The 17,830-nt window shown below is 44.4% G+C and overlaps 1 protein-coding gene and 1 non-coding gene across 2 annotated transcripts in view; both read left to right on the forward strand.

The window, feature by feature from the left end:
* The window catches only part of RASSF3 (Ras association domain family member 3), a 75,625-nt gene that overhangs the window by 27,110 nt on the left and 30,685 nt on the right, over nucleotides 1-17,830 (forward strand). The window lies entirely within an intron of this gene.
* On the forward strand, nucleotides 9,319-9,422 carry LOC120233190. Its single transcript, XR_005528744.1, has one exon. It is a non-coding gene; the product is annotated as a U6 spliceosomal RNA (small nuclear RNA).

A 17,830-nucleotide genomic window follows, 5' to 3' on the forward strand; every position in this document is an offset into this window, starting at 1 on the left:
AAGAGAGCTATTTCTCATGGATCTTGGCTGCAAGGTCTGTGATGAGTCATTATTGACAAACTTTTGCCAGAATACAACATGAAAGGTCTCCCTGCTGTTGGATGTAGGAGAGGGGATGCAGCGTGAGCTTTGCATTTATGCGGATTTAATGTCAATCAGATCACCAACTGATTCATCTGAGGGCCTCTTACATATTCTCCACTCTCCTGCTAGTTTGGACTAAGAACTTTAAAGCAGGTGATGATCAAATTAAAGAACAAATGGGAACCCCTGTGGCTCTGGGGTCCCCCAAGTCTACACAGCTGTCGAGGTGGAGTTTGATAAATAATGACTCCAAGGGACTTTTCCTGGGCAGTTAATTATGTTCTTGAATAGCAGCATTTCTTTAGTCATGGACAGCCTCTTTGTGACTCTCTGAATCTAGTGATTCTTTTTTAAATACTTTTTTAACGTTTATTCATTTTTTAAAAATGTTTATTTTTGAGAGAGAGAGAGCAAGCGAGCGCATGACCATGAGCAGGGGAGGGACAGAGAGGGAGACACAGAATCTGAAGCAGGCTCCAGGCTCTAGCTGTCAGCACAGAGCCCGATGCAGGGCTCAAACTCACCAATTGTGAGATCATGACTTGAGATGAAGTGTCAAATGCTTACCCAACCGAGCCACCCAACGTTTATTCATTTTTGAGGGACAGAGAGTGCTAGTGGGGGAGGGGGGGAGAGAAAGAGAGAGAGAGAGAGAGAGAAGAAGACGAAGAAGAAGAAGAAGACGAAGATGACGAAGACGAAGAAGACCAAGACGACGAAGAAGACCAAGACGACGAAGAAGACCAAGACGACGAAGAAGACCAAGACGAAGACGATGAAGAAGACGACGAAGACGACGAAGACGACGAAGACGACGAAGACGACGAAGAAGAAGAAGGGAGGGAGGGAGGGAGGGAGACAGGAATTTGAAGGAGTCTCCAGGCTCTGAGCTGTCAGCCCAGAGCCTGATGTGGGGTTTGAACCCATGAACTATGAGATCATGACCCAGAGACAAAGTCAGATGCTCAACCAACTGAGCCACCCAGGCGCCCCTGAAGTACCCACTGATTCTTAACATGAGACTTAGAGCCATTGAATTACAGTTACTTGTTGCAAATTATCTTCTCTATTAGGCTTCCTTGTAAGCTGATCAAAGTGAGCTCTTGGTGGACAGCTTACTCATCTGGTTATTTAAATTGTTTGCTTTCTGCTCTCACCTAGCAGTTCTACTTCTAAAAGTGTACCCTTAAATTAAAAAACAAGAAGACCAAACAAAAAAACAAAAAATCAACATCCCCTCTGAAACCCAAGGAGATATGAAGATATCTGTTATAAGAAGGCTCATCAAAGCACTGTTTTTAATGGTGGGAAATTTGGAAACAGAGTAAAGGCCCAACATCAAACCTGTCTGATATATAGACCTTCAACTATTTGAAAATATTTATACAAGGAAAAAAGATTTGTAGGCTGCAGTGGTTAGAAGTACAGGTTCTACAGCCAGACGCTGTGAATTCTGATTCTGGGTCTGCCGCTTAGACCTGTGTGACCTTGGGCGAGTCTCTTTCTCTCTTAAAAATTGTGGTAAAATATACATAACATAACTTTTACCATTATAACACTGTCTAAGTGTATAATTAAGTGGCATTAAGTGTATTCACGTTGTCTGGGCAGGTTTCTTAATAGAATTGATCATTGTAATCATAGCTTTCTTGAGGTTGTTTTGAATGTCAGAGAAGTTGATGCATGTGAAATGCATAGATGGGTCCTGGTCCTTAGAAATACTGAAATGTCTAAATATTACATATGTAGTTTTATTTAAATAAAAATTGTTACATATTTTAGACCTACAACATCATGACTTGATACATATAGTGAATTATTACAGTCAAGCTTATTACTGTGTCCTTTCCTCACAGTTAACCATTATTTTTGTGATGAGTGCACCCTGAAATCTGTTGTAGCATATTTCCTGTGTTCTGTATGATATTAGCTATAGTTCTCCTGCCTGTGCCTTAGCTCTTTAAGCTCACTCATTCTGCAGAACTGAAACTTTGTGCTCTTTGACCAACAAACATTAACAGCTGTTAAAGTGTTCAGTACACAGATCTTCACAAAAATTTTTTAATTGGAAAAGAATTTTAAAACGGCACGTAGGGGCGACTGGGTGGCTCAGTTGGTTAAACATTGACTTTGGCTCAGGTCATGATCTCACAGTCCGTGAGTTCGAGCCCCGCATAGGGCTCTGTGCTGACAGCTCAGAGCCAGGAGCCTACTTTGGATTCTGTGTCACCCCCTCTCTGTGCCCTTCTCACATTCACGCACTGTCTCTTTCTCTCTCTCAAACAATGAATAAACGTGTAAAAAATTAAAAAAATAAAATGGCCTGGGTGGCTCAGTCGGTTGAGCATCTGACTTCAGTCTCAGGTCATGATGTTGCAGTTTGTGAGTTGGAGCCCCGCATAGGGCTCTGTGCTGACAGCTCAGAGCCCAGAACCTACTTTGGATTCTGTGTCTCCCCCACTTTCTGCCCCTCCCTGGCTTGTGCTCTGTCTCTCTCGATCTCTCAAGAATAAAACAAACATAAGAGAAATAAAAAAAATAAAAATGGCATGTATAGTTTAAGTACAAGAATAGAGAGGGGAAAAAACAAAACCCAAAGGATTTACCTCTCTGGGTGATAGGATAAATTTCATTTGGCTTCTGTGGTTTTTTTCCTTTTCCTCCTATAATTGTCTTGTTTTTTCTTTTGTAATAGAAAAAGTTTGCGTATGAATTTAATTCTGGGGTCTGAGTAGAAACAGTCAGAGGTTCCTGCAGGTTAATCCTAAAAAGGACAGTTTGATTTTTCAGTTTCCCTCAGAGTTTCATTTGTTCCCTTGCTTGACTAATTATTTAAATGAAGTTAAGATTCACTGTGGCATGCATACGGTTGTGTCCAAAATATGCTTTCATACAATGGCGACTTCTTAAGGGTATCCTTAAAATTGCATATCCTTTGTTAATCTTATTGTGGTATTTTGTTTCTCTTAACTGTAGTTTCCTGTTCTTTCGATTTTTGCTTTTTGCATGTTGACGCTGCTGAAAATAAATATTTTGCTTCGCAGGGTTAGTAAGCCAGGCCGAGTGGTGTTGATAGCTCAAGGAAAGAGGCCAAGCCATCATCAGTTAAAAAGCCAGGAGTACTTTGATTAGAGTTTTCTAAGGTAGAGAGCCAGGAACATTCTAACTCCCGGGTGCCCGAACCCTTAGCACTGTTGCTGAAGTGGAGATGGGGAGAGCCGGCGAGCACGCGGGCAGGGGCGAGGGCGGGCAGGGGCGAGGGCGGGCAGGGGCGAGGGCCGGCTCCGGGCTGAGACGCCAGCGTGCGCCTGACTGTCTGCTGGAAAACACCTCCGCTTGCTTCTCAGCTTTACGTGAGGCCGCTTCACGGATCCGTGCCATATTTGCCCGACCTCCAGGACACCTCGGTGTGCCCCGAGGTTTGTATGGACCCTGGCATCAGAAGCACAGCCTCGGCAGCTTTGTATTTTCTTGTCGAGTCAGGTGGAGACTGTGGAAGGGTAGCATGTTTGGAGAGACCTTCCGAGTTTATTTTACCCAAACCGAATGCCTGCTGAAGTTTTGAGGGACGGGCTGAAAGGGACTGAAGGAGATGGGCAGGTAATTCTGGCAAACCGGTGGTGAGGAGTATGTGCCCTGTTGATGAATAGCTACTGTGTTAAGTGCTTTATTGTGTTATCTCCTCAGTTAACTATCAGCAACCCCGTTGAGATAGGTAATATTACCCACCATTTACAGGACAGTATATTACAGATGAATTTATCCTTTTTAAAAAATGTTTATTGGGGCACCTTGGTGGCTCAGTCAGTTAAGCGTCTGACTTAGGGTCAGGTATTGATCTCACGGTTTGTGGGTTCGAGCCCCAGGTCAGGCTGTGTGCCTGGCGCCTGCTTCACATTCTCTGTCTCCCTCTCTCTCTGCCCCTCCCCCACTTGTGCGATCTCTGCCTCTCAAAAATGAAGCAACGTTAACAAATTTATTTTAAATGTTTATTTTGAGAGAAAGAGAGAGAGAACTAGCATGTGAGCAGGCAGAGGGACAGAGAGGAGAGAGAGAGAGATTTATAAGCAGGTTTTGCACTGAGTGTGGAGCCCTACGTGGGGCTTGATCTTCATGAACTGTGAAATCGTGACCTGAGCCAAAATCAAGAGTTGGATACCTACCCAGAGCTGAGCCAGCCTGGCGCCCCTGAATTTATCCTTTCTTAAAAAATACTGTCATTTTGATGGGTCTCCAGGGTGGCTCCGTCGGTTAGGCATCCCTCTTTGGCTCAGGTAATAATCTCACAGTTTGTGAGTTCGAACCCTGCATTTGGCTCTGTGCTGACCACTCAGCCTGGATGGAGCCTGCTTTGGATTCTGTGTCTCCCTGTCTCTCTGCCCCTCCCTTGCTTGAGCTCTGTCTCTGTCTGTCTCTCTCTTTCAAAACTAAACATTTAAAAAAATCAGGGGCGCCTGGGTGGCTCAGTCGGTTAAGCGTCCAACTTCAGCTCAGGTCATGATCTTGCAGTCTGTGGGTTTGAGCTCCACGTTGGGCTCTGTGCTGACAGCTAGCTCAGAGCCTGGGGCCTGCCTCAGATACTCTGCCTCCCTCTCTCTCCCTGCCCCTCCCCTGCACACGCACTATCTCTCTCCCTCTCCCTCTGTCTCTCTCTCAGAAATGAAACATTAAAATAATTTTAAAAACTATTGTCATTTTGAAAGTTTTTGTGTTCTTTAGCTATATGTTATATTAAGTAAAACTTTTACTACTAGCCTTCTGTCATCTTTTACCAAAATAAAACCCCTCCCCAAAACAAAATATTTTGTTCCTGAGGTTAAGAATGGAATGTTGGTTTATCTTCAGACGCAGGATCTTCATCTTTATTTCTGTAAATATTTGAATTTGGAAAATTAAGGTGTAACTAGTATAAAGTAAAATGTATAAATCTTAATTGTACAGCTTAATGAGTGTCTCTTCCCCTCAATTTCTCTCCCCTCTCCCCCCTCCCAACTACCTCTTTCCAGCTCAAAATAGAGTATGCTTCTAGTACCCCAGAAAGTTCTTTTGTGTCCGTTCCTTCCCCCCCCCCCCCAGTATATGTGCTGTTGAAGCAAGCACTTTGTGTCCATTCGTAATTAGTAATATTTTCACCTCTCAGCCAGAACGACTATACTCTTTTAAAAAAAATTATTTCTTTATTTTTTAAGAGAGAGAATGCAAGTGAGGGAGGGCCAGGAGGAGAGGGGACAGAAGATCTAAAGCAGGCTCTGTGCTTCATATAAATGACATGTGGTGTATATACTCTCTGTAGCTGACAGCTTTTGCCCAATGCAGTGTCCTATGATTCATCCACGTGTGATTTATCATTCATCAACAATGAATGAAATCCGGGGCGCCTGGGTGGCTTAGTCGGTTAAGCGTCGGGTGGCTTAGTCGGTTAAGCGTCCGACTTTCGCTTAGGTCATGATCTCACGGTTCGTGGGTTCGAGCCCCGCGTCGGGCTCTGTGCTGACTGCCAGCTCGGAGCCTGGAGCCTGTTTCAGTCTGTGACTCCCTCTCTCTCTGGCCCTCCCCTGCTCACGCTGTGTCTCTCTCTCTCTCCTAGAAATAAATAAAACTTAAAAAACAAAACAAAACAAAACAATGAATGAAATCCGGGGCACCTGGGTGGCTCAGTGGGTTAAGCGGCTGACTCTTAATTTTGGCTCAGGTCGGGATCTCAGGATTGTAGCATGGAGCCTCACATCGAGCTCTGCACTGAGTGTGGAGCCTGCTTAGGATTCTTTCTCTCCCTTTCTCTGCCACTCCCCTGCCCGTTCTCTCTTTCGCTCTCAACAAATGACTTAAAAAAATGCAACCCATATTTGCTTTATTCACATGGTTTTTAGGTCCTTTTAGCAGTATTAAGCAGTACATGGGAAGTCAGCCCAGTTTCAAGAGTCCTGTATGAGGAACCCAAGGTAGGAGATGCATATGGCTGACCATGACCAGAAAGTGCAGAGGAAAAGTCCCGATGATGTGCTGTGGCTGTCCTGGGACTGGGCTTTGTGTAGAAGGAATGAGACCTGTACTTGGGAAAGTGGCTGGACCTCAGGCAGATGGGACCTAGAGGCTGGGCCAGGGGATGGAATCTGTATTCCCAGCAGGTGTCTGTGTTTGATGCGTGCGTGAGATGTATGGCAGGCAGACATATGGCCCCCGAACCTGGAGTGGTCAGAGGCAGTTTCCTGAACATCTGGCCCTGCCACCTTGAGGTATTTCCCCCTTGGGAAAGATTCACTGGGCTGTGGGTATTTGGCATGGCAGTAGGATGCCGGCCGTGTAGCCCTGCAGGTCAGGCAGGAGATCTGGGCTGGGGAAGATGAACACAAAACTGGATGTAGCTGTGGGAGTGGACTGAGGCGCCTTGCCGGAGCTCTAGGGTGGTGCGCTTCACCCAGGACGCTTGTCAGATTCGCTCATCAGACTCTTGGAAAATGCATGACTGGGCCTACCTGGGAGGCTTTGATTGTTGTTCTGGGCTCACAGCAGTCACTTGGGTTTTTGTTTTTAATGTTTGTTTATTTTGAGAGAGAGAGAGAGAGCTGGGGAGGGGCAGAGAGAGGAGAGAGAGGATCTGCCTAATGTGGGGCCCAAGCTCACAAACCAGGAGACCGTGACCTGAAATTATGACTTGGATGCGTAACCGGCTAAGCCACCCAGGCGCCCTGCTCCTTGGATTTTAAAAAATGCCTTTATTTATTCTAATGTACTTTCCCTCCCCATGGTGCTGGTTAGAATCAGTAAGGAAAATGGGTCTTGAGCTCTCCTCTAGGGCACACTCAAATCCCAGAAGAGTCCGGAGACAGAAATTTTAATACCTGGCTGGGCAAGAGACCAGTCTTAAATGTGTCCCCAAAGGTCTGGTTTCCAAAGTGGTCATAGTGTCCCTGCTGAAACACTTCCAGAACAGAGAGCTTGCCAATTTCCCAGGCAGCCGTTTTTGGAAGACTAGAAAAGCTTTTTGGTAAAAAAATAAGCCAGACAATCTCCTTGTGTAGCTTTCACAGAGTGGGCTTGGCAAGGAGCTCAAGGCCAGTCCACCGTGCGTGTGATACCCCTCATGGTTATAATGGTGGCTTTCCAGCCTCCCCTGTTTCCTTTTCCCATGCCGAGCCTCCCCAGCGCTTCCTCCTCCTGTGCAGTTTTCAGAGTTTTTGTTGCCGTCATCTTTAAATGGGTGCTCTTTCCACTATTGCTCTTCAAATAAGACATCCCCCAAATCAGGCGTTTATTGATGAGCATGAAGTAGAGCAGGACCATTTATGCTTCTCTTGTTACGTAGATAGTAATATACTCCTGTCTTTGAGGGGGCGTGGAGGGATCACAATCGTAGGCCTTATATGTACCTTAAGTTCATCGTGGATTCCTCCTGTTTTTTGAGCCCCTGGATGCTAACTTTGATCTGGCCCACCCCCCCCAGCTGTCATGTGGCCAGTGAGATGAGCAAATTTGATCCTCTCCAAGGAGAAGAGGAAGCGGAGCCTCCGAGCCAGGCTGAGCAGCGCCTCGCTGTGTCCTTACCTCACGACTCCCATAATGAGCTCTGTGCTGAGCTGGCAGAGAAGCTCAAATTCAAATATTTAATCGGTCCTTGGCTGATGAGTTGTCCTCTGTGGCTAAAATAAAGTTGCCCTTGCACCCCAGGAGGTGTTTACTAGGGAGTCTTGCCTCTTCCTTTACCCCAGTAGAAGCCGTTGCACTAAACTTGCCCCAAAGTGATTTGCTGTTTGGGAGGTTTCCTATTGATTCTTACAGGTATTTGCTTACAGTAAATCACACTCCTTGGAAAGTCCCTGCTCTGAGTATTTACTTTGAGTCCTGTAAACTCTATGACTTGGGCTTGCACATAGTACTGACTGAGTCAGCCAGGCACCCCCAAACATTCTTATTTTATCTTGAATTATTGAAAGTGCTAAGGCAGTAACTTGAGATTTACAACAGACTAGTTGGCGGTTAGACATTAGAGTATCATGCTTTTCAGTGTCCGCAATCTCCTTTTTGAATAGGGATGAAGGAGGTGTGGTATTATAGCTACAAATTAGAGAGCTGAGGTTCTAATGGCAGAATAAACATTGTAATCTTAAGGTTTCTTGAATAATATAATTTTCTGAATAGATGACCTATCGTTTTTTTTGCTTTGTACAACCAGATCTGTCACTTTGTTAAAAGTACTGTGTTTAAACTTTCTCTGTCTTGCAGGGTATGCTGTAGCACAGTGCTTGCTTCATGGCAGGTGCTCAGACTTTTTGTTTTGAGAGAGAGTGCACAGCACCCATGGGGGAGGGGCAGAGGTGGGGGGAGAGAATCCCAGCGCAGAGCCCAATGCCGGGCTCCACCCCATGACCATGAGATCATGACCTGAGCCAAAATCAAAGAGTTGGATGCCTAACCAACTGAGTCACCCAGGGGCCCCAAATTCTCTTTAAAGTCTCGGTGTCTTCAGTAACTAGCCAGAAGCATGTCTGTGGAGTGATGCCTGAGGATGATGACCATGGACCCTAAGTCAGGTTCACCCTCCAAGACCACCAGGCTGGTAGAGGGCAGTTGTTAGTGGAGCTCCTCTGGACCAAGAGCAAATTCATGTTGGAGAAGGATATTATCGCTCCAGTGTCAGATCACCCGTTTCCCCCCTGTTCTCTCAATTCTAACTTCCACTAAAATCACTTGAGTAGCACTAGGAGGAGTATTTTCTACCTGGGAATAATCATCTGGCCACCAGTCTAATTTTTTTTTTTAAACAAGTTTTATTTATTTTGAGAGAGAGAGTGTGCACACGAATCGGGGAGGGGCAAAAAGAGGGAGAGAGAGAATCCTAGGCAGGCTGTGCACTGTCCGCGCAGAGCCCGATGCAGGGGTTGAACCCATGAACCCTGAGATCATGACCTAAGCTGAAATTAAGAATTGGACACTTAACTGACTGAGCCACCCAGGCGCCCCACCACTAGTCTAATTTTTAATTAAAACTCTGTCTCCCATCTGAAACGAATTCACCAAGGTTCCCTTTTCTCCTTTCCAAGCAAATGATTTCAGTCATGTGTACCTTTGTTTTTGCATTAACTTCCATGGATGCTATTCAGAAAACAAAACTACTTAATATGCCATGACTTACTCTTAAGAACTGACACCACCAATCTCCATCCCAGTAGAAATCCACGCCAGAGTGAAGTGAGAGCAAGGGGAGATCTTTCCTTCAAAAATGGTGTGTGGACATGCTCACTTCAGAACGTAAGCCTAAACTTGGAATGATGCAGAGAGGATTGGGATGGCCCCTGCGCAAGGAGGACCTACAGATCTGGAATGAGCTCCCTGTTTAACAAACTGGTTTGTGGACACAGCACACGCTTCCTTCTAAGCAACATTGGTATAAATCTGTAGAAGGTTTCAAATATACACAGGGCTCACAGGTGTTTTATTTAGTATTTAGCTTTCTGTGGTTAAGTAATTTACCTTAAAAAAAAATAAAAGAAAAGCTTGTGATGTCTCCTTTCTTCTTCTTCTTTTTTTTTCTTTTTTGAGAGAGAGAGAGAGAGGGTGCAGGTGAGTGAAAGGCAGGGGGAGGGAGGAGAGAGAGAGAGAAAATGTGTGTGTGTGTGTGTGTGTGTGTGTTTTGTGTGTTTTTGAGAGAGAGAGAGAGGGTGCAGGTGAGTGAAAGGCAGGGGGAGGGAGGAGAGAGAGAAAATGTGTGTGTGTGTGTGTGTGTGTGTGTGTGTGTGTTAACCCGAAGCAGGGCACAAGCTCACTCAAAGCAGGGCTCATGCTCCCCCAAAGCGGGGTGCAAACTCAGGAACCATGAGATTGTGACCTGAGTTGAAGTCAGATGCTTAACAACTGAGCCTCCCAGATACCCTGCAATGTCCCATTTCTTGATATATTGCTTCTTCATTTAAGAGAATCCTGTATCAAAATTTAAAAAAATGCACATTACCAAATGAAGTATCATTCAGTGGCCTGTATGCATTGTTTTTGGAGGGAATGAGGCAGGAATCTTTATGGAACAGGGGGACAGATCTAGTTTCCTGTGGTGGTTGTGAGACAGGGGACTGAGAAGAGAGTCCTAGATGTTACGGAGAAGAGTCCATTCCTGAAATACTTGTTTTCGCTGTTGTTATGTCTTCTAAAATTATTTAATTGTAGAAAACAAACAAAAATGTATATATTTAGGAATATACATCTAGCTTAAAAACTTTATTTTTAAAAAAATTTAAATTTTTTTTTTTAATTTTGAGAGAGTGTGCGCACATGTGCACGTGAGTTAGAGGGGGGCAGAGGGAGAGAGAGACACAGCATCCAAAGTAGGCTCCAGGCTCTGAGCTGACAGCACAGAACTTGACGCGGGGCTTGAACCCATAAACTGTGAGATCATGACTGGAGCTGAAGTCAGACACTTAACTGACTGAGCTACCCAGGCACCCCCCAGATTTTTCTATTTTTAACTGGAATCTCAGATTGTCAGAGGAGGAGGTCTTGGGATATGCCTAGTTATAAAATTTCGGAATGTAATGTTTACTAGACAGATTATTTTTTAAAATGTTTTATTTATTTCTGAGAGAGAGAGAGGCAGCGTGAGCAGCGGAGGGTCAGAGAGAGAGGGAGATACAGAGTCTGAAATAGGCTCCAGGCTCTGAGCTAGCTGTCAGCGCAGAGCCCGACTTGGGGCTCGAACCCACAAACTGTGAGATCATGACCTGAGCTGAAGTCAGACGCTTAACCGACTGAGCCACCCAGGCGCCCCTAGACAGAATTATTTTGGAGGTGATTTGTGGCATATGTATATACACACATCTGATGGTGGCAAACAGGTATGTACTGGACTTTTAAGTACTTGCTAAGTGCTTTGTGAGATATAGAAGGAATGTAAGACTTAAAAAAAAAAAAAAGATTTTAAAGTAGTTTCTACATCCAACGTGGGGCCTGAGCCCACAACCCTGAGATGGAGGGTCCCACACTCCACTGAGCCAGCCAGGTGCCCCTGGAATATAAGACTGTTAACTAGATATTAACTTTGAGATGGCATAGTGGAAAGGAGTGGGGTCCAAGTACTAATGGGGACAAGGTTTCTTCCTGGGGCTGCAAATGTTGTAAATGTAGATCTTGGGGATGGTTGTATATATACATTGTGAGTATACTAAAGCCGCTGACTTGCATGCTTCATTCACATGGGTGAGTTTTATGGTTATGTGAATTATAGCTAAATAACTTTAAAAAAGAGATATTATTAATACATTTTTAGGGCAGAGAAGATCCCCAAAATTGCTTGTGATTTCCTGCTTCCCTCATTCCATTTTCCAGGTCTCCTAAGTAGTTGAAATGAAAGATAAAGAACCTTAAAACACTCTTATCTTCTGGTGGTGGGGAAATGCTGAGTGGCCCTGAATTTGTGCAGTGAAAGTTGTTTACACAAGCCTGTGTCTGTAAGCGCCGAGATAAGAAAAATCAGGCTCAAGGCTCACGCGAGCAAAAAGTGACCAGAGAAACGGGGGCTGTCTGCCTGATGGAAAATCTGGGACTTCCTGATATTGGGCCCTTAATTTACAGACCATTCCAGGCTGTCAACAAAGTGGTTGTCTAAGGAAAATTCTGGCTCATGCTATAATGTGAATGAAGGTCTCCAAAAAGACAAATAGTACAGGATTCCACTTAACAAGAGCTACCTAACATAGTGAGATTTATAGAGAGAAAGTAGAGTGGTGGGGTTGTCAGAGGCTGGGGGAGAAGAAAATGGGAGGTGTAACAGATACAGACTTCCAGTTAGGGAAGCCGAACCAGCCTGGAGATGGATGTTGGTAATGGCTGCAGAACTATGCTGTGAAACTGTGCTTAATGCCACTGAACTGTACACTTAAAAATGAGTAAAATGAGGGGCGTCTGGCTGGCCTAGTAGTGTGTGACTTTTTTTTTTTTTTAATATTTTTATTTATTTCTAGGAGAGAGAGAGAGACAGCGTGAGCAGGGGAGGGTCAGAGAGAGAGAGGGAGACGCAGACTCTGAAATAGGTTCCAGGCTCTGAGCTGTCAGTCAGCACAGAGCCCGACGCGGGGCTCGAACCCACGAACCGTGAGATCATGACCTAAGCGAAAGTCAGACGCTTAACCGACTAAGCCACCCAGACGCCCCTAGAGTGTGTGACTCTTGATCTCAGGGTCGGTTTGAGCCCCACGTTGGGTGTGGAGCTTACTCAAGAAAAATGGGTAAGGGGTGCCTGGGTGGCTCAGTTGGTTAAGCATCCGACTTCGGCTCAGGTCATGATTTCACAGTTCGTGGGTTCAAGCCCTGCGTCGTGCTCTGTGCTGACAGCTCAGAGCATGGAGCCTGTTTCGGGTTCCATGTCTTCCCCTCTCTCTGCCCCCCCCCCCCACATGCTCTGTTTCTGTCTCAATAATAAAATAAAAACATCAAAAAAATTTTTTTAAATGGGCAAAATGTGGGGTGCCTGCCTAGCTCAGTCAGTAGAGCATGCGACTCTTGATCTTGGGGTCATGAGTTCAAGTGCCACATTGGGTGGAGAGCTTACCTAAAATTTAAAAAATGGGTAAAATGTTAAATTCTTTTTATTTAATAAAGTATTTCTTTTTCATTTGTCTTTTTTAAATGTTTATTTTGAGTGTGTGTGTGTGTGTGTGTGTGTGTGTGTGTGTGTGTGTGTGTGAGAGCAGGGGAGGGGCAGAGAGATGGAGAGAGAGAATCGCAAGTTTCATGCTGTCAGCACAGAGCCTGATGCGGGGCTCGAACTCCTGTACCGTGAGATCATGACCAGAGCGGAAACCAAGAGTCTGAGGCTTAACTCACTGAGCCGCCCAGGCGTCCCTAAGACTTACTTTTAAGTAATCTCTACATTCAGCATGGGACTCAAACTTACAACCTCCAGATCAGGAGTCCCATGTTCTACTGACCGAGCCAGCCAGGTGCCCCTAAAATGTTAAAATCTATGTTATGTATATCTAACCATGCACACACCCACACAAATTAATTAAGAGTAAAATCACTTTAGAAGAAAAGAGGGTGGGATGCGGTGTCTGGATTCTCTACCAGACCGGGCACTGCTTCCGCGAGCTTTAGCTTTTGCTGCTGTCCCAAGTATGTGTGAGGGACGAACCAGATGCTCAGCGTGGTCTCCACCTGCTGTACCTTCCTTCCTTCTGATCCTTCCACCTGTCATTCCTGGACCATCTCCTGTGCCCCAGAAATTGAGCTCTGCCCTGCAGAAAGATAAAAGTGCACCCCAAGGCATTGATCATCCTGAGGGAGGTTGGGAGAGACGCACTTGCTTTTTAAATAGTGTCATGTTGTGTAGTGCTCCTCTGTGGTAGTAAGTGTGGGTGGCACTATTTAGGTAGTATTTGGGGGAGTTGGTGGCAGTGAAATGTCTGGAATCTAGTTTAAAGTAGTCAAATCAGTATGTAGCTGAAATTCGATGCCCACAGATGCACTCTTAAAAAAGACCGTGTCTGTAGAAGAAGACCTGTTTATAGCCTGAAAACTCATCATGGAAAAAAGATATCCTCATGGTGCCAGAGGAGCCGAACGCTTTTCGTGAGGAGCCACCAGGAGGCTGAGGCTGAGGCCGACTTACCTGCTGGCTCCCGTTTCTTGGGGCAACACAAGGCAGACCCACGGCTAGATCCTTAAGGAACCCGATGGGCTAGTCAGTGGAGGACACAAGAATACAGATGTGAGACAAAACACGTTTACAGCGTGTCCTGTAACAAAATACCGTAGACTGGGGGGCATACAAACCACAGGAAATTGTGTCTCAACAGTTCTAGTGCCTTAGAAGGCCAAGACCAGGGCCATGCAGATTGGGGTCTGGTGAGGGCCTGCTTCCTGCTTCATGGCAGTATTTTGCTGTGTCCTCACATAGTGGTGACGGGGATGGCGGAACTCTCCGGAGTGTCTCTTCTGAGGGCACAAATCCCTCAGGAACCCAAGCAAGTCCCAGAATGCCACCTCCTCATAACATCTCATACTGTCAACATACAAATATCAGGAGGATGCAGACCTTCTGTCTGTAGCACGGAAGCAACACATAATTCATTGAAAATTAATTTGCTAAGAACAAACTGTGGAAGGGAAGCATGAAAGTCTGATGGGTCAGCAATCATGAGCTTGGGCAGTCTAGTTTCAAAACACCTTTTATATGCTGTTAATGTTTTTAGGGAGAGCTCATTCTCAGCAGCGGTCTTCATCTGTTAAATAAATTCTTTACTGGGGAGGAGGGGGTGAGAGAGGAGGGAGGGAGGTGAAGTGAGGCAAGGATGTGATATTTTTGGAACAGTTTGAAATACGAAGTAATTTCCTGATAAGATGAGTTCCTCTTAAGTGAAGTCCCAACTGTGGTCATTCTCTTAGTAATGAAGAAGTCCAAGCAAACTGGAGAAGCTTAGAAAAACTGGGTCCCTAGCTCTTGTGCTGAACTCCCAGGCCGTGTCCTTCGCCCACTTGAAGTTCACTTCAGGATCAGGGAGGCATCAGTTTTTGTGGAGTACTTTATTTTGATTTGATTGTTTGGGTCTTTCATAAGTAAATCAGTCTTTATTTCCCTGTCATGTTTCCATATGGAAAAGCACTTATTCAGAGCAAATTTTGAAAGGAAGTATAGAAAAATCAATGCTAGGGTGCATGGGTGGATCAGTTGGTGAGGCGTCGACTTGGGCTCAGGTCATGATCTCATGGTCATGAGATTGAGCTCTGTGTGGGGCTCTGTGGAGCCTGCTTGAGATTCTCTGTCCGTCTGTCTCTTCCCCTCTGCCATCACGCTTGCTTTCTCTCTCAAAATAAAGAAACTTTAAAAAAAGAAAAGAAAAGAAAAAGTGCTAAGAATTACTAATAATGCTTCTGTAAACAAATCCTGTTTTTTCCCCCTAGAAAAGGGACAATGGAAAATAATTACACTAAAAGCAATACTTCTTTCCACTTGTTGATTCCGTTATCATTCACCACTTACATTTAGAAGCTGTTGTAGTAGGCATTTAAAAGGAAATTGTTAAGAGCTATCTCACTGGGTTTAAGGGTATGAATACTGAGTTTATGTTGGCTTGTATTATAAGGAAACTGTTGCCTAAACCCAGCTAGGTACTGTTAGGGACAAATACAACTTCATATTTCATAAGTAAAGTTTACTACTTGGTCATTGACCTGATTACTTGACCTTTAAAGAGTAGGTCACAAATCATTTCTTTTTTTAAATAGGCGATGATACTGTCATTTATTTTCTCTTTTAAATGCAGGGAAACTTCTTTAAAATATGTTTTCCGTGGTGACTAAGATAATACAGGCTCAATGCACAATACTTGGAAGTTAGGAAAAAAATGGAGAAGTTTCTGGAAAATCTCTTCCTTTCAGGCAGTCCATTTCAGGATAACTGTTGGTTGTATTTCCAGCAAGCTTCTTCCCTGATGGTTTGCTTTTATCCAGCCTAGCCACGCCTTCTGCTTTGGGGGATGCCTTTGTGAGGGCTCAGCAGGGCACACCACTGTGCTTTCCCTGCCTCCTTTCTGGTCTCGAATGTGGAGGATTTGGGAGGCAGTCCCCTGGCCTCAGCTTTATTTTGCATTTGCCCCTGTCACTGGAACATGGGACTCTTGATCTCCGGGTTGTGAGTTTTTGAGCCCCATTTGAGGGTAGTGCTTACTTAAAAGATCTTAAAAACAAACAAAAAACCCCATTAAAGTCAACAGAACATACTGCAGCAACCCTGTGCTTGTGAATGTGTATTCTCGGGGTTTGCTAAGTCCGGGGTAATCTGTACAGGGAAAGAGCTATACAGGCATTGGGTTCAGATTCTGGCTCCACTGTGCAGTGGAACTGTAGCCGTGACAGACCAGCTCAACTCAGTTTTCTCATGTGTAAGGGTAATAATGTTTCTTAGGTAATAGTATATGATTGATGTGATGCATAGCAGGCTCTCAGAAAGCGTTCCCTCCATTGATGTTATGCCCACCAAAACCTGTTTTTTTCATTCAGCAATGTTTATTGAGCATCACCTATATGCGAGGCTTTGCTCTGGGTACTGGACCCCAAAACAGAGAAAAAATACCCTGTCTACAGGAAGCTCAGAAAGCAGTAATAAACAAGATAAATGCCTGAAATGTATGATATATTAAGCAGTGATAGATCCTAAGGAGAAAAGAGTAAAAGCATGGGTGTTAGGGGAAAGGAGGAAATACTGAGTTATTTAACCTGTAATGTAGTTGCGTGTTGTTTCCATGTGTAATGGGTCTTTATACTGCAGTTGGAGGCAAGAACTTGGCCCTCTGTTGAGGTGGAACTTGCTTGCTGCCCCTGGCATGGTGCTGTCCGGAGGAAGTGGTGGGTTCGGATCCTGCCTGGCTGGGAGCGCAGGCTCCAGGAGCGCAGGGTTTGCTAGGTGTGTGTATGTGTGGTGTTTGCATCTATCCTGGAAAGTGCTTAGAAAGTGTCAAGCATTCAATAAATTTTAGCTATTATATGTTAACACTGTTTAACTATTGTCCCCTGTTATAAAACTCAAAAGTTTTAAATAGAAACCAGCGAGGCCACTTTCTTGGAAAAAGTGCCCGGCGCTAGAAGCAGTAATTACGTAAGTGTTACATTTGGAGCACAGATATAATGTGGACCCTCCTCCTCCTGACTTCCCACGCTGGTAACTTCTCTCAGTTTTTTTTTTTCCCTTTCAGCTCCTGCGGCCACTTTGAGGAACAGATTTTTTAAGGCAGAAGCCATGGTTACTGTATGTAACAGAGGCCGTGTGTTACTATCTATTGAATCAATAGGCAAAAGGAAGAAGAAGCACATTCTCAAAGCATAGTTAAGTTTCTAAAAATGTACTTTGTTAAAGGGATGAGGATAGAAGACTAGTAAAGGTGTGGTGCATGCTGACTGATGGAAAGACCAGAACAGCACTTTTCCTAAACTTGAGCTATATCTTATTGAGTGACTGAATACTAGTTTTGGAGAGTAACAGAATTCCATTCAGGGATGTGAGCTTATTCTGTGTGATGGTATACCTTCAATTTCTCATTGTTTCAGTGATGCTTTTTTAGTTTAAGAAATAAGGATTTCTATTACTAGTATTAAAAAGTTAAACTTTACTGAAGCCCACTGCTAATTCTTTCAGTTCTCTATACATCATGTCCTCCCCAGTTTAGTAGTGGTCATCAGGTCAGTTTTAATAGTAAATGAATGTACACTGAAAATATTATAGGGGCACCTGGGTGGCTCACTTGGTTAAGCGTCTGACTCTTGATCTTGGTTCAGGTCACGATCATGATTTGTAAGTTCCAGCCCTGTGTCAGGCTCTGTGATGACCGCACAGAACCTCCTTGGGATTCTCTCTCTCCCTCTTGCTTTCTGCACCGCCCCCGGCTCCCCCATGATCTCTGTCTCACTATCACAAAATAAATAAACTTAAAAAAAATATTAGAAGAATCCCCTCTCCCTAAAAATAATTGGAGGCCCAGAATGAAAAGATACAGTGTTCTCTGTTGGTTATGGTATTTTCTGAGCTAAAGTATCCTCTAAAATTAGAAAAGCAATGAAGTACAGTGGAAAGTTCAGTATGGATCCGGATGTCAACCTCTTTAACCATTGTATAAAATTCAAGAGCAGTCTTAGTCTGTCTCTGTGTTCTCACATGTGAGGTAAATGTAATGATCGCAAACAGTGGTTGTGATTAATTGATTTAATGGATTAATATAGGTGTAAGTATCAGACACAGGGTGGATGTTAAAATTAAACCTGGTTGATT

Source organism: Hyaena hyaena, unplaced genomic scaffold (genome assembly GCF_003009895.1).
Source record: "Hyaena hyaena isolate Hyena2069 unplaced genomic scaffold, ASM300989v1 scaffold_87, whole genome shotgun sequence".
NCBI classification, from domain to species: Eukaryota; Metazoa; Chordata; class Mammalia; order Carnivora; family Hyaenidae; genus Hyaena; species Hyaena hyaena.